At 55.5% G+C, this 13,977-nt stretch overlaps 1 protein-coding gene across 11 annotated transcripts in view; it reads left to right on the top strand.

Moving 5' to 3' along the window:
* The first annotated feature begins 1,574 nt into the window (after positions 1–1,574).
* EPB41L1 (erythrocyte membrane protein band 4.1 like 1) overlaps positions 1,575–13,977 on the top strand; it is a 47,130-nt gene continuing 34,727 nt past the window's right edge. For all 11 annotated transcript variants that reach the window (XM_061441825.1, XM_061441818.1, XM_061441827.1 and 8 more), the window contains exon 1: positions 1,575–1,624. The gene's annotated coding sequence lies outside the window, so the exon portion shown is untranslated. The remainder of the gene's footprint in view (positions 1,625–13,977) is intronic.

The following is a 13,977-nucleotide window of genomic DNA, read 5'->3' as shown; positions in this document are numbered from 1 at the left end:
AAATGCTATTTTGAGGTCTGGGAGAGCAGTGAGTCGTGCACAGGGGCATGTGTTTCGCTCCTGTGCTGAGCGCTGGGCACACAGGTGCCTATGGATGGAGGGACCTGGGGCTATGGGTGCAGCCAGTGCTGGTGCCACAGGGGTGCCCACATTGCATCCCAGCCCTGCCCCCTGTGCAGTGAGCAGTTGAGTGAGTAAAGCCAGTCTGCATGGTGGCTACAAAAGTCCCTGGTGGGCAGGGGTGTATACACAGTGCCAGTGCATGATGACATCCTGCTTGTGCTTCCTCTTGTGTGACAGTGGTACAGAGCTGGGATGGGACCACGCATGTGGCGGTGGCTGTGACTCCCTCCTCTTTCCATGTCCCTCATGCAAATCATTTGGGGGTGCAGTTTCTCCCTGTTCAAAGTTGATTCTGTTTCCTTGGAGGCACTGAAGCTCCCAGCCTTATTGCATCAGATTTTCTGCCCAGGCCACAGCATTGTGTCCTGTTCCTGTCTTGAAGGGAATTCTGGAGCCCCATAGCTGCCCAGCCAGGTATCAGTCACTCTGTGTCACCCTGCTGCTAGGGGACTCTGTCCAAATGGAAAGTGGAGCAGCTTTTGTGCCCGGAGCAAGCTCTTTGGAAAGCTGCTGTGGGTCAGCGTTGCTCAGGGCAGGCTGTGTCGTGCCATGCACAGCTGATGTTTGCTCAGAGAGTGACAGGTTTTTGCTGAATCCATGGGAGAGGTGGGTGCTTTGCATAGGTGGGTTATCCTGACTGCTTTGCTTCTGTGCTTAGGGGAGGATGGTCCTTGCCTATCGAAGATATGTTTGAAAAGCAATCCTTAGAAAAGCAGGTCTCTTGGTGTATTTGCTGCGCTGTGAGGCTGTGCTTCCTTCTTCGTGTAACTGCCCTGGTGAGCAGTTTTTCCTCCTCCATCAGATGCAGTTGTCATCTAAAAACAGGGCCCTTAAAATGCTGTTTCAGGGCTGGGGCTGTTCCTATTAAAACCACTGATTTACTCCTGGCGTGCCAGAGCTGCTGGTCACTCCATGGGTGAGTGAGCAGAGCTGGCTCCCATGGGTCCTGCATCACTGACCTGCATCTCTACCCGGGCAAAAGTCCTGCTGACCAGATGTTGGCCTTGGCAGGACCGCAGGGTCCGCACCGGTGAGCCAGGGGCACAGGTGACAATGGGGTGGCACAGATGGGCCTGAAAGGAGAAGCTGGGTGGTGCGAGCCGGGGCGGTATCCGTTTCCCTTGAGAGGTGTGTTGGTTCTGCGGCACTGCCTGTAGTAAATATTTGCTTTTATCACTCAGATGAGCAGAGCTGGCTCGCAGCGGGCAGGCTGCCTGCCTGGGAAGGTGCTGTTTTCACATCAGTCTTCCTGAGAGTAAAGCAGCATCTAATGTAATCTGGAGTTTACATTCTCCAGCAAGCAGCTTCGTATGGAGTCGATGCAGCGCTGGAGCCGTGCAGGCACCATCTTGTGATGAAGTGCCTGGCTGGCGTCCTTCCGTGCACTCGCCATCAGCTCTGGGAAGGGGTTTTATTCCTTTTGAGCCAAGTCTGATCTCTCCTCTTTGCAGGTTCTGAGCTGTGCCTGAGCGGAGCGCTGAGAGCAGCCCCTGGAAGCAGCGTGAGTTTAGCCTGAAAGCTTTTATTCTCCTTTCCAGATCCCACGTAAGGCTGAGTGGGTTGTGTAGCGTAGAAGGGGGCTGCTCAGCACAGGGCTGGTGCTGCAGGGAGGTTTGTCTGCCAGAAACCTTTGGTGGGATTGGAAATGTGGCCTGGAAATCACCAGCACACACAATGGGCTCTTTCTGGCTGTCTCTGTGTGCTGGGTTTTCCTAGTAAGGAGTAGGGCAACAGCCCCTTTGCCAGCAGAAAGGCTTCCCCAGTCTTTGCCCACTGAGGGAGCAGCTTTGGGATGTCGTGCTTAGCGCTGAGTTTCCGTGCTCTCTTTTGTGTGCAGGGTTTGAGGAAGGTGATGTGTTTGCAAACCAGGCATCGTGTTTTGTTTGTGAGGATCTGAGCCCAGGGTGTAGATCCCTGGGCTTGCAGGGACTGGCCTGAGATGCATCCCCAGGAGGCTGGCACTGGCAAGCAGCTGGGAGTGAAGTTGGGAGAGGACAGCGATGGGTCTGAGCTGTGGAATTAAATGGCTGGGATGCCTGGAAGAGTGGAAAGCTTGTGGTGCAGGCCTTCTTGGAGACCCTTGGGGTTCCTCTGGCTGGGTGGGCTGCTTGGCTCTGCGGCACAGTGGGTTTGCATGGTGCTGTGCATGTGAAACCAGATGTGAGCTGCTGCTGCTTTTGCTCTCTGACCTGCAAGGACCTGGACAGAGAGCAATGCAGCAGTGCTACCCTCGCTCTGGGTCGTCATCTGAGCACTGGGGACAAGGAGCTCCATGGCTGCACTCCCCTGTCCTGGCTCTTTCCCAGTGACAGGAGCACGCAGCAGCGTGCACCGTGAGGCTCACTGCATCTGCACTGCTCCGCTGCCTGCAGGGGCTTGGCTCCTGCCCACACAAGGCAGAAGGTGCAGAGGTGGGCAGCGGATCCATGTCCTAGCTGGGGGCTGTGGTGGGCTGCTGTGATGCGTTCCTCAGGGCTAGAGGTGTCTTTATGAGTGGATTCTCACCAGCTGTGCAGCAAAATCACCCCTTCTGAAGGGCTCTTTGTGGGTCTGGAGGGATGCCAGCGCTTGTGTCTGGGGTGCATGTCTATAGAGAAAGCAAGGAGAATGACGGGGTGCCTTGTCCCATTTCTGGGTCGGTGGCCCAGGCCTCGGTGTCTTCGGTTTCATGATTCCCTCTTCCAGTTGTATCCGATGGGTTTGAGGAAGCCCTTACACAGCAGAGCTGCCGCGCGGCTGCGTGCTCCGGGCAGACCTGCCCAGCCATGTGCCTGTCGCCTGTGGGTCCCAGCTCCACGGCAAGTCTGAGCAAGCAAAGCCTTGCCAGCACAGCCCGTGCTGTGCTGCTCTGTGCCGAGGGAGGTGTCCCTGTGCTCCTGGTGGGGTTGGTGACAGCACAGGCATCATGCTGGTGCTGAGCTGCTCATCCCTCTCCGTTTCCACAGCTCCCTCACAGCTGATGTAATATCCCACCTCCTGGGTGTCACGAAGGGCTTGCTGCTGGGATTTGATAGGCAGGAAAGGATTATCTGCTTGGGAGCTTGCTCGAAGGAGGTGGTTGTCCGTCAGTTAGACTGGGTGATTGCTGTAGGTTCCTTCCAGCTGAGCTACTCCATTCTGCTTGGAAGTGGTGCACAAGACCTGATGGTTGACTTAGGGAAAATAGCACTTTTTAGCTGCTGCTTTAGATCCCAGACAAATAAGGGCTAAACAAACATATAACACCCTAAATAAAAAGGCTCTTCTGGGGCTGCAGACCAGAGGATGATGACTGTAGGCAGAGAGCTTGGGCCTTACTTCGTAAGGAAAGAGAAGATGGGAGAAGGCAGGGCTGAGCCTGTGCCTGAGCTGGGCTCCCGGCAGAGCACCTGGATGTGGAACTGGTTTATTATAGAATCCCAGACTGGTTTGGGTTGAAGGGACCTTAAAGCTCATCCAGCTCCAACCCCTGCCATGGGCAGGGACCCCTTCCACTAGAGCAGGTGGCTCCAAGCCCCTGTGTCCAACCTGGCCTTGAGCACTGCCAGGGATGGGGCAGCCACAGCTTCTCTGGGCACCCTGTGCCAGCGCCTCAGCACCCTCACAGGGAAGAGCTTCTGCCTAAGAGCTCATCTCAGTCTCCCCTCTGTCAGGTTAAAGCCATTCCCCTTGGCCTGGCCCTAAAGCCCTGGTCCAAAGCCCCCTCCAGGTTTCTCGTCAGCCTAGAGAGGGTGTTTAGTCCCGAAACTCTGCTCAGGCAGTTTCTAATGGCTGCAAAGCGCAGATGAGCGCAGAGCAGCTTCTGAGGCCAGTCCCAGCACTCTGGGCAGGATTAGCTCGTTATAAGCATTAGCTCAGGATGCTGCAGGGATCATCCTTTGCCTGACAAACACTGTCAGTCTGTTTTACAGGGTAGCTGGGAAAATGAAGCTGTTCTTTCCTCCCTGCCCTTCACCCCATGCAGGCAGTGCCGCAGCCCCTGGCAATGCTGCTGTGGGGCAGGGGTTCACTTTCCTCTTGACTTGGGGCCCATCCTTACTGGGAGAGATGCCTTGGTCAATGAAGCTTGCTCTGTGCCACCCCAGCTGCTTTGGCCCGGGCTGAGCAAACAGGTTTGTGGTATGTGGCAATGCGTGCCCTGAAGGCTGCTGAGAGCTGCCAAGCTCCCTCAAACTCAGCTTGGGAAAGGCTGGCTTCTGCCCAAACACCCTGCTTGCTTTGGCTGGGACTTGGAGCCTCTTGTGCATCACATCTCAGTGTTAGGAGCTGGGCTTCCCCTGTGCTGCGTTAGAGCTGGAGTGAGCTGGGATGTCCCCATCTCTGACCCCCTCTGCCTGGCTGTTGAAGGCTTCTCTGCCCGGGAGCCAGGCTGGAGCTGTGATCTTGCCCTCCTCTGATGTACAGCTCTCTGCTTGGGTGGCAGGAGATGGGGCTTTCCTTGGAAGATGCAGCTTTGCTGCTCCGGTGGCAGGGAGCTCTGTTCCCATGTGATGTACCACCCTCACAGCTGCTTTTGGGTTGTGTGAAGGGCTGGGATGGGCTCCTGCCTTGCTAAACTGGTGATCCCACTGGGGCTGGGGGAAAGGAAGAGCTGTCTGTCCTCACATCCCTATGGAGGAGGACTTGCCACCCAAGACTGGTGTTTCAGCAGCTTTTGTGGCACAGCAGGACCCAAGGGATGTGGAGCTGTAGGCAGCATCGGAGCAGGCGTGCTGTGGGGTGGGATCTGCAGGATTTGCTCCCAAGGGTGCATGTGGAGGCTGGACCACGTGCAGGAGAGCTCCCAGCCCTGCCATGGGTATGCTCCAGGGCAGCGTCTTCCAGCTGATGGATGCTGGTGGTGACACCTCTGTGGGCTTCTCCCAGCCCAGCTTCCCCACAGCCCTTGCTGCTCTCCCCTTTATTCTGGGACAGAGGCTTTTGAGTTTCCTTTCTTGATTTTTGCTCCCTGTTCCTGAAGGGGTTAAACAGTGTTTGGGCCACTTCCCATCCTCAGCAGCTACAAGAGCAGGTTCTGAGAGCTGCTCAATGGAAGGCCATCAGCTTCTGTGGGGTATGATCTACTCCCCTCATTGCAGCTTGCCGGGCTCTCTGGGAAGGGCCAGTTCTTCATGGAGCTCTTTGTTGCCCTGGTCTTGACTTGTGTCCTTCCCCCCCTTGCAAAGAAGGCAGGACACTTGGTAGGGTGGTGGGAAAGCTGGCAGAGCACCAGAGGGACTTCTGTGTTTGATGAGGAGTTTTTGGAACCTTTAAGGCCACCAAAGGTGCTGGATGTAGAGTGAGGTTGGGTTTCCTTGCCAGTGGTGTCACCTGGAGGATGCTAATCCTGCTCCCATGTACCTGTAATGGTCCAGGCCATTCGAGGTAGCTGGCACTGAGATGGTGTCCGTTGCCCAGTAAACCCCATGGCAGTCAGTGGTGGCTGGCAGGGTGAGCAGGAGTGCTCCCTGTGTCCCTGGAGTGATGCTTCTTGTTCCTTGACACAGAGTTATGTTTTAATGATGAATTTTGGACAGAAATGGCAACAGGGCAGGGAAAAGAGAAAGCTGCTGTAATCCTGCTATGGATTCAGCATGGCTTTTGCTGCACAAGACCACTCAGCTGCATCAGAAGTTGCTGGTACCCAGGTTGCCGGGGAGACGGAGACGTTCAGGCGTGGCGGGTGCCGTGGCCATGCTGGGCAGATTGTCATCCCCCTTTTGCTGCCACCAGTGATGGCCCCAGCGGCTGTCCCTGATGCTGTTGCTGAGCAGTGTGTGTGTGCTGCCTCATCCTGAGAGGTGCTGGTGATGGAGCCCCCACCCCAGCAGCTGTGGCTGCACTGATGCTCTGGTTTGATGCACGGGAGGCTGGGGAGAGCTGGATGAATGGGGGTGCTTCTGGCATGGGTCAGGGGCCCACGCTCCAGAGCCATCTCCATATGGGTCCCTTGTGCTGGCCACAGTGGGGTGATGCTGGTGGGGGTGAGAGGCTGGTCTGGGGTGGGAGATGGCCTTGGTGCCACTCAGCTCGTCCACCTGAGAGATGGAGAGCCCCATCTCTTGGAAAGGCTGCACCTCTCCTCTTCTAGAAAGGCTCCCGCCATGGGCCACTTTCAGGTCCCTGAGTAGTGACCAGGGATGGGCGAGCAGAGACACGTGGTGCTGTGCCAACCTGGGGTAGTTGCAGCGTGTTGGTGCTCTGCCAGGGCTGTGTTTAGCTGGGAGGGCAGGAGCTGTGCCAGCCTGTGCCCAGGTTTGCTTGGCACAAGTTGTTTGCTGGGGAGTGCCGCCACCTCTGCCAGCCACTTGTATATAGAACCTCCCATAAACACCCAGCTCCCTTGGGTTGTGTTGCAGTGGAACCAGCTCAGCTGCAGTGATGGGGTCCCTGCTGCAGCACCCTCCTGTGCTGGGAGCCATTCTGTGCCCAAGGTGCCTGGGTTAGGACCTTCCTCTCTGAGCACCAGAGCAGGAGGTGCTGGTGGTTATCTCAAGCTCTGTCCATGGCTGTGATGGGGAGGAAAGGCTTCATTCAGGTTTACTTTTTCCCCCATTTATTTTGATTCTTTTTTTTTTTAATAGAAACTTCTCCAGCCCTTCCTTCTGCTGTCATTTAATTGTCCAAGTTCCCTGAATACCCGTCACCTGCCTGGGGGTAGAATTTGAGACACATGAAAGCTAGCTGAGCTTCTGCAGGCACTGAGCGTACATCCTCTGGGAGCTGGGGAGAGATTAAACAGCCGAGAAAAACAAGTGCTCAGGATTGTCCGAGAGGTAAAATGGAAGGGCTGGGGGAGAACAAGGGAAAACCAGCAGTGTTTGCTTGCCAGAAGATGTCTGCTTTGTGCCTGGGGTGGTGGGTCCCTTATGGCAAGGCCTGGAGGATGCTGAGTGGGAGTGCACCAGACTGGAGCAGTTCTGCAGTGAGAGCTGGGGTCTCCATGCATCTCTTTCAGTTTTGATCCTGGCATGGGTTTGTAGAGCTGTTCATCAGGATTATATCTGTGTGTCATGTAAATGACTCTGATTCCTGTCACCCCTTTGGCAGGGTTGGCATCTTCTTGGTTGGAAGTGAAGGATTGGTGGCAGGGATGCAGAAGGCTTAAAATGAAGTGGCAAACGTGGTGTCATACCTGGGCTGGATTCATACATAGGGTCTGTGGGAAGATGTGAGTCTGGGCAGCGGGAGCACGCATGCAGCCACCCAGCACCCTGTGTGCAGTGGGGTGTTGCTGCCTGCGACTGGCAGAGACCTGCCTGGACCTGAGGGGTAAATCACACTTCAACTTGGCAGCTGGAGAGGGAGGAAAATAAAGGCAGTTTAAGCTTTGTATTTAGGAACAATACAAAGCAAATCGGATAAATACACAGGGCCTTTGCCTCCTGCGGTGCTGGCACCCAGTGCCAAGCTGCAAGGAGGCTCTTACTGCGGGGTTGAAAGCTTGGGAAGCCCCTTAGCATTCTTAACGAGAGGTTGGGGCAATGTGCTTGTGGTTGCATTGATTTCTCGCAGCACTGATGATTAATCAGATTTTCAGGTGCCAAGTCAAAGGAAAAGCTTGGTTTGCTCTCCAGCTCTGACCCATGAGAGGTCAGACCTTTGCTACAGACACCGGTGCTGGGGATAGTTTAAGGAAGCCCCAGAAGGTCTATTTTCCAGTCTTGATTTTCCATGTTAATAGCAATTTCCTGCTCCTCTTGCCAGACAGCTAATCTGTCCTCACTCAGAGGTGAGATGAACAGCAGCATAAATTGCAGGCACTGTCCAAAAAGAACAGTCTCTTCCTTGAGCTACAGCTCCTGCCTGTTTCACTTATTGATCTGCTGCTTTTCTTGCTGTGAACTTGTGCATTTTCTTCCTTGCAAAGGAATTTTGGGCTGTTTGGAGGGGATTTTCACAAGTACATTGGCCTCTATCAGTTGGGAAGCAATAGTGATGCCGAGGCTTGTTATTTGCCTGTTGCAGCTTGGGGACTTGCTAGGAAGGACGCAAGCTGTGAACAATGATGCTGACCAGAGCACAGAGGGGCTCAGACGCATCAGTGTCCCTGGAAAAGGAGGTTGTGTGGTGCTGTGGGAGATGCATGTGCCTGGTCAGCTGGGCTGGCTGCTTGAGATGAGCTCAGACAGCATGAAGTGGTTTCCATTGTCCTTTCCCTTCCATTTATAGATGCTTCTCCTTAGCAACTATTAGCTTCTGGAGGCAGCAGCTGGATTTGGGGTGGGAGGTCTGCCTCACCTAGAAGCTGTTCCCTTTCCTGTAGGCAGGGCTGGGGGCTGAGATGTGCGGGCTGATGGGATGCAGGGACAGATTGCAGCAGAGCACATCCCCAGCACAGCCAGACCCCGGTGCTTCAGCAGGAAGAGGGAAGCTGGTGGATACCAGGAGGAGGTCTCTGGTGTCACCTCTGCTGCCAGAGCCTTGCAGCAGAGCTGGTGCTGCTTGCAGGGACGTACAGACGAGGTGGCTCCTGCGGGATGCTGGTCGCTAAGCAACCGGCAGAGGTGGAGCTTGGGTACCATCCCCTGCGCCGCTGCCTGTCTGCACTGGCATTGCCCACATCCTCCCCAGGCAGTGCAGTGGGAGGTCCTGCTGCCCTGCTGGCTGCACCACGCTGTCCTGGGCACCCCAGGGTGAACCCTGATTTGGGGTTCCTCTGCCCAAGATCAGTGGCACCCTCACCCTGGGGAAGGAGGTTGTCTTGAAGCTCTGTTGATCCTTTTGTTTGGGGCTTCCACTTCAGTGCTGCTTCCCTACCTGGTTCTACACTAAAAGCAGGGCAAGAAGTGGAGAGCCCCAAGGCTCCTGCTCCCTGTGGCTGGGCCAGGGGCTGTGGATGCAGGGTGAAATGGCTGTGGAACACTGTGATAGCATATTTCCCCCCTGGGACAGTTGTGCCAATAGAGCCTAGGTGCCTTCGATCTGCTTCAGGTGGTGGTTGTGCTGAGACAGGGGTAGTCAGGGTGGTATGGGAAGGCTGGGCATGCAGAAGGGTTTGGGGAGGTGTTGATGTCTGCACTGCTCAGATGTCCTTACTCAAGACTGTCCCTTAGGGCAGCTGCAGCCCTGCCTGGGTTGGTTGTGGCCATGGGTCTCTTTTCTTTATGACCTTCCCCAGGCTGGGTGTTTGCAAGGTGCTTGGAAAGTCTTTGGATCAAATGACATCCCGCAGCATGGGATGGAGCTGTGCCGATGTCTGCTGACGGATGGGGAGGTTGCTCTGGGTGGTGGCTTAAACCCTTCAGTGCATCCACAAGGCTGGTTCACCGTGTGCCATCACACTGGAGGATGTTGTGTGCTGAGTGTTAAGCAACCCGCTTTCTTCCCCGCCCTCTCTTGTAATATTCCAGCCTGCAGCCAGTGCTTCTTGCTGGACCTTTCCTGGAAGAGCTGAATGCCCTGGGCGCACCAGGGTATCATAAATGTCCTGTCTCCCCACTCTTGGTGTGCTCTGAACAATGCGGACAGCACAAGCACACCTTTTAAAAGGTATGTGTTAGCCTGGAAGAGGCACATTCCTGCTTTACAGGGCTGCCTGAAGTGACAGAGGGGCACGCTGGCACCCTTTGGATTTGCAAGAAGCTTTAATGACCTTCCACGCCCCACTGGGCTCTTTCCTGGAGCAGTGGCAGGCTGTGGTAGTTGATGTGGTGCTGGGTTGCTGGTGGCTGTGTGGTTTCTGGATCCTGGTTTGCTGTGGGATCCCGCTCTCTGGGAGCAGCAGCAGTGGCTCTGCCTGAGAGCAGGGGATGGTTTTTAGGGGATGGTGGCAGTGGGCATTTCTGCTTGTGCTATCGAGTGGCTGTTGCCAGGGGCAAGGAGCTAAACTGTGAAGGAGCCAGGCTCTGGAACAGCATCGGTATCCCCAGAGGCTGCTGGACTGTGGGGCTGCTACCCAGGCTGGGCATGGCCGAGGGCACTTGGCTTTTGGAGAGGAAAACGGGTGAGACTGGAAGGCCCTTTGGTTGTCAAGGAATGCAAAGAGGTCCCAGAGCGCTAAGCTGGAAGGCCATGGTCTGCCAGGATGACAATGCTCTGTTCGTGCTCCTGTGGACCTTCCGGAGCAGGGAGAGCAGACCAGGAGATGAGGGGTGGCTGGGGCTGCAGACTGCACCAGCTCTTTCATCTCACTGATGGGTGCTGTCTGGGCTGCACTTTCATCTGGAGAAGCACAGGGTGTTTTTGCAAGGGCTGAATCACCGTGCTCCTGACCCCACTGGTTGAGAGGAGATCATCGTTTGCGCATTAATGCCGTTGTGGGGAAGGTGTTTCTTGGCTTCCCAAGCTGTTTGCTGTGAGGGGTCACAGCAATTTACTCCTGAGCTTATTTATTCAGCTGGGAGGTGTCACTCAAAAGGGTGGCAGTGAAACCTTGCTTAAAATGGCCTGAAGTTGCTCAGGTCTTGCAAAACAACCGTGTGCGTGGTGGGAGCAGGGAGGAGGATGTGCTGCTTCTGCATCCTGGAGCACGAGGCACCTTGGCCTCATTCCCACTGGGTTTGCAGTAGAGGTCATGCTCCTCTTCCCTGGGTTTTCCTAGTGCCAAAATGACTGGGGCCAAAGCATGGATGGAGCAAGCAGAAGGAGGGTTTGGACTCTGGAGACAGACTCTGACCTGGCTGCTCTCAACGCTGGCAGCTAAGCTGTAAGCTGGAGGGGGTGGTGAGTTGCTATTGCTGCCTAACTCAAAGCTGACTTAGGGGACAGCCCTGCCCTTTCCCTGTGAACTCGGTGGCTTCTTAACTTTGCTTTGTTTTGTTTTGTTTCCTCCCTAACTTTCTCATGATGCATTTTTGATGTACAACATGATGCCGCAGGGAAGCTGAGCCTGGCTTACAGAGTACAGTTTGCTGAAGTACTCGGGCTGCTTTATTAACCCTGGAGCAGGGGGATGCCACCACAGGCAGCAGGTCGCTGGCCATCTCCCGAAGGTGATACCAGAGGAGGACAGTGAGGTTTGTGGCAGGGGAGGCGCTTTCCTGCCTGTCATTTGTGTTTGCACAAGGCCAGCATCCTGCTCCGGGGTCAGATGCCTCTGCGCTGCCTGGCTCGCACATGATGAGCGAGCAGATGTCTGGGCTCTTGGCAACTGCTGACATAATATAAATGCATAATTGCCCAAACACAGATTCAACACGTGTCAATTAGGTCTGTGCTTGCTGCAGAAGAGCAGCTTTGCCAGCCCCAGTCAGAGAGGTGGGAGAGCCCCATGCTCCTCCTGCGTGGTGGATGCCAAAGCTTGTGGAGGTGTTGCGCAGGATCACTGCCCTCCCATGAGCGTGCTGCCATGGGATTATCTCATCCTTGCTGCCCTTACTCTAATAGTTTCCCTCACTCAATTCATTGCTTGGCAGCTCCAGCCTGGCCATTGGGCACCCTGTCGATGAAGAGCCACCATCCACTTCTCATCATGGTGCTCGGTGGCTGCTTCACCCCTGGGTTTGACTCCTTTTTCCCAGCTCACCGTCCCTCAGGAGCTCCAGGTCAGATCAGTGGTTACAGAGCATGCCAGCTCAACAGCCCAGACTTGCCAGGCTGGCTTGGGGCTGGAAAGAAACCACCTCTCCTGACAAAGGTGTCTGTAGTAGCCATCAAAGCCCTACACTGGTTTAAGGTGCATTGGTAGAGCAGGCTTGGGCCTGTCTTCAGGAAGAGACTGGTCCAGACAGCCTTGATGAACCCTTCCTGCCTTGTTGGCAGGCAGGCTCTGAGGTAGACCTGTCCTCTGCTGGAGGAGCTGACGTGTCCCTGCAGTCACTGGAGCAGCCTCCTGTGGTTACTTGGTGGTGATGTTCTCCATCACCAGGTGAAACCTCTGCCCTTCCCTACCTGAAGGCAGGAGCTGTGGCATAGCTGGGTCCTCCTGATGATGTGCTGTTGTGTGGTGGGTCAGCCTTGGTCTGGTTAACAGGACAAGGCAGCAGAGCTCAGTTGGACCGGTGTGAGATCTGGTCCAGAGGGAGGCATCTGAGGTGAAGAGGGAATGCTCATCCTATCCTTCATGCTCTGGTTTGACCTTCATGAGCTCATAGCATCCTGCCAGGCAGGAGAGCATTGTGCTATGTTGGTCTGACGTCTCCCTTCTAAATGCTCTTGGCTATTGGGTGGGAGTGAGGCTTGGAGGTGATGGGAAAAGGGTGAGGGATGGCAGTGTGGCTGTGAGACCACAAGTGGTTGCGGTGATTTGGATGGGTGTATGGTGCAGGGCTTGTGGGTGGATGGAGGGACGATGCCTGCAGGCACCTCATGGCTGCAGGGAGGTGCTGGATGAAGGGGGTGGTAGCAGCAGGGGATGGAGGAGCCATAAAACTTCCCCCAGCACCCCAGTGTCCTGCTGCTTCGGCAGTAATTGAGTCCTGCCATGCAGGGAGCCTGTGGGATGCGGTGTCCATGTTCTTGTGCTTTTGTCCTGCCTTTGTGTGCATATTGAAGTGCTGGCTGGGCAGAGGAGCCGCATCATTGGGAATTAGAGGATGCCTTTGGTGTGAGGCAGAGGTGGAACTACTTTACTGTAAATGGGGAACATCAGAAGAGATGTGGTAGTCTGGAAAAGGACTTGGATGCTAGGACATCCATCTGTGTGACTGATCGGAGGGACAGAGAGAAAATAATGGCACATGAAGAGGGAACATAGAGACAGGGCTTGACACAAGTGAGCAGGCATGAGGAGTTCTGAGAGCTGTGGTTACACACCCGACTGCAAATCTCAGTGCTGCGATTGCAAAGCTTTGCTGTCCTGGCTAATGGGGATCTGCAGGAGCCAGGCAGAGATAAGAAGCAAACCCCAAGGTCCGTCCAGCTACAGACAGCAAGCGCACGTGGACCCTTATGGCACAGCCAAGATGGCAGGAGGAGAAACCAAATGCTTTCAGTTTGGACACAGCGCTGCTCGGTGTCAACCCACCCATGCCTCTGCTGGCTCTTTCCTAAGGGTTGAGCAGAGAAGAGCTCCAAGGGCTGGTGCTGCAGGGACCTCCCTGGGCTGTCTGCCTTGGCTCAGTGGCTCTGTAGACCTGCTGCCCTCTGAGGGTCTACAGAACCTCTGGGAAGGATCAAGGCTGGAACCTGATGGGGCTGAGAAGGCGCTTTCCCAGGTCCTACTGGTTGAATGGTGCCCACAGAAGGATGATGTCCCTGAGTGAGCTTCTTCCATGCAGGGCTGGGCTGATGTTGGCACCAGCTCTCTGTGAGGCTGCTCCCATAGAGGGGTCACAGCGGCCTGGGATGGTGGCAAGCTGCACAGCTTGAAACAGGAGCTCTGCCCTGGCTCATCAGGACAGTGACAACCACAGCCTTAGAACTACAGGGAAGGAGGCTGGATGAAATGCCAGAGAATACCTCTCTCATGTGATGAGGATAAAGCCCTGGTGCAGATGTGGTGCAGGGAGAGGAGTTTCCACCACTGAAGTCTATTAAAAGCTCATACGGGCCAGTCTGGATGGAGCTGCTCCCTGCGATGAGCCGAGTGGGATTAAATGACTTCCTGAAGCATCATCTCCCTGCTGCAGCGGAGGCTGCTGCAGCCTCCCTGGGGCTTGCAGAGGCGGGCTGGGGGCCTGGAGGAGAGGGTTGTTGGGAGCGAGCGCGCAGGAGGCTGCGGGGACCGGGGCTCCCGCGTCAGCCGCATCCGGAGCCTCACCTCTGAGTCAGCGTTTCGCTGGCGATGAATCACAGCGGTGCTGCAAGACACGGCTGCTGCAGGGCTGGAATTAATTGTCTGGAAGGAGGGCAGCGCCACAGGAGGGAGAGAAGTTGTTTTCCCTCATCTTATCAGCGTTTCCCAAGCCTGGCTGGGAGGTTCACCGCTGGAGAGAGATGTGCTTTGCCTGCAAAGGGAGCTCCACCTTTTGGTCCCCTCCCTGGCAACGCCTGGGGCAAAGGGTTTGGTGAGCT

Source organism: Pezoporus flaviventris, unplaced genomic scaffold (genome assembly GCF_033815535.1).
Source record: "Pezoporus flaviventris isolate CSIRO_AGI_PZ_B2104156 unplaced genomic scaffold, CSIRO_AGI_Pfla_v1 ptg000213l, whole genome shotgun sequence".
Lineage (NCBI taxonomy): Eukaryota > Metazoa > Chordata > Aves > Psittaciformes > Psittacidae > Pezoporus > Pezoporus flaviventris.
The sequence above is the reverse complement of the archived record's forward strand: the minus strand, read 5'-3'. Positions and strand labels throughout refer to the sequence as shown.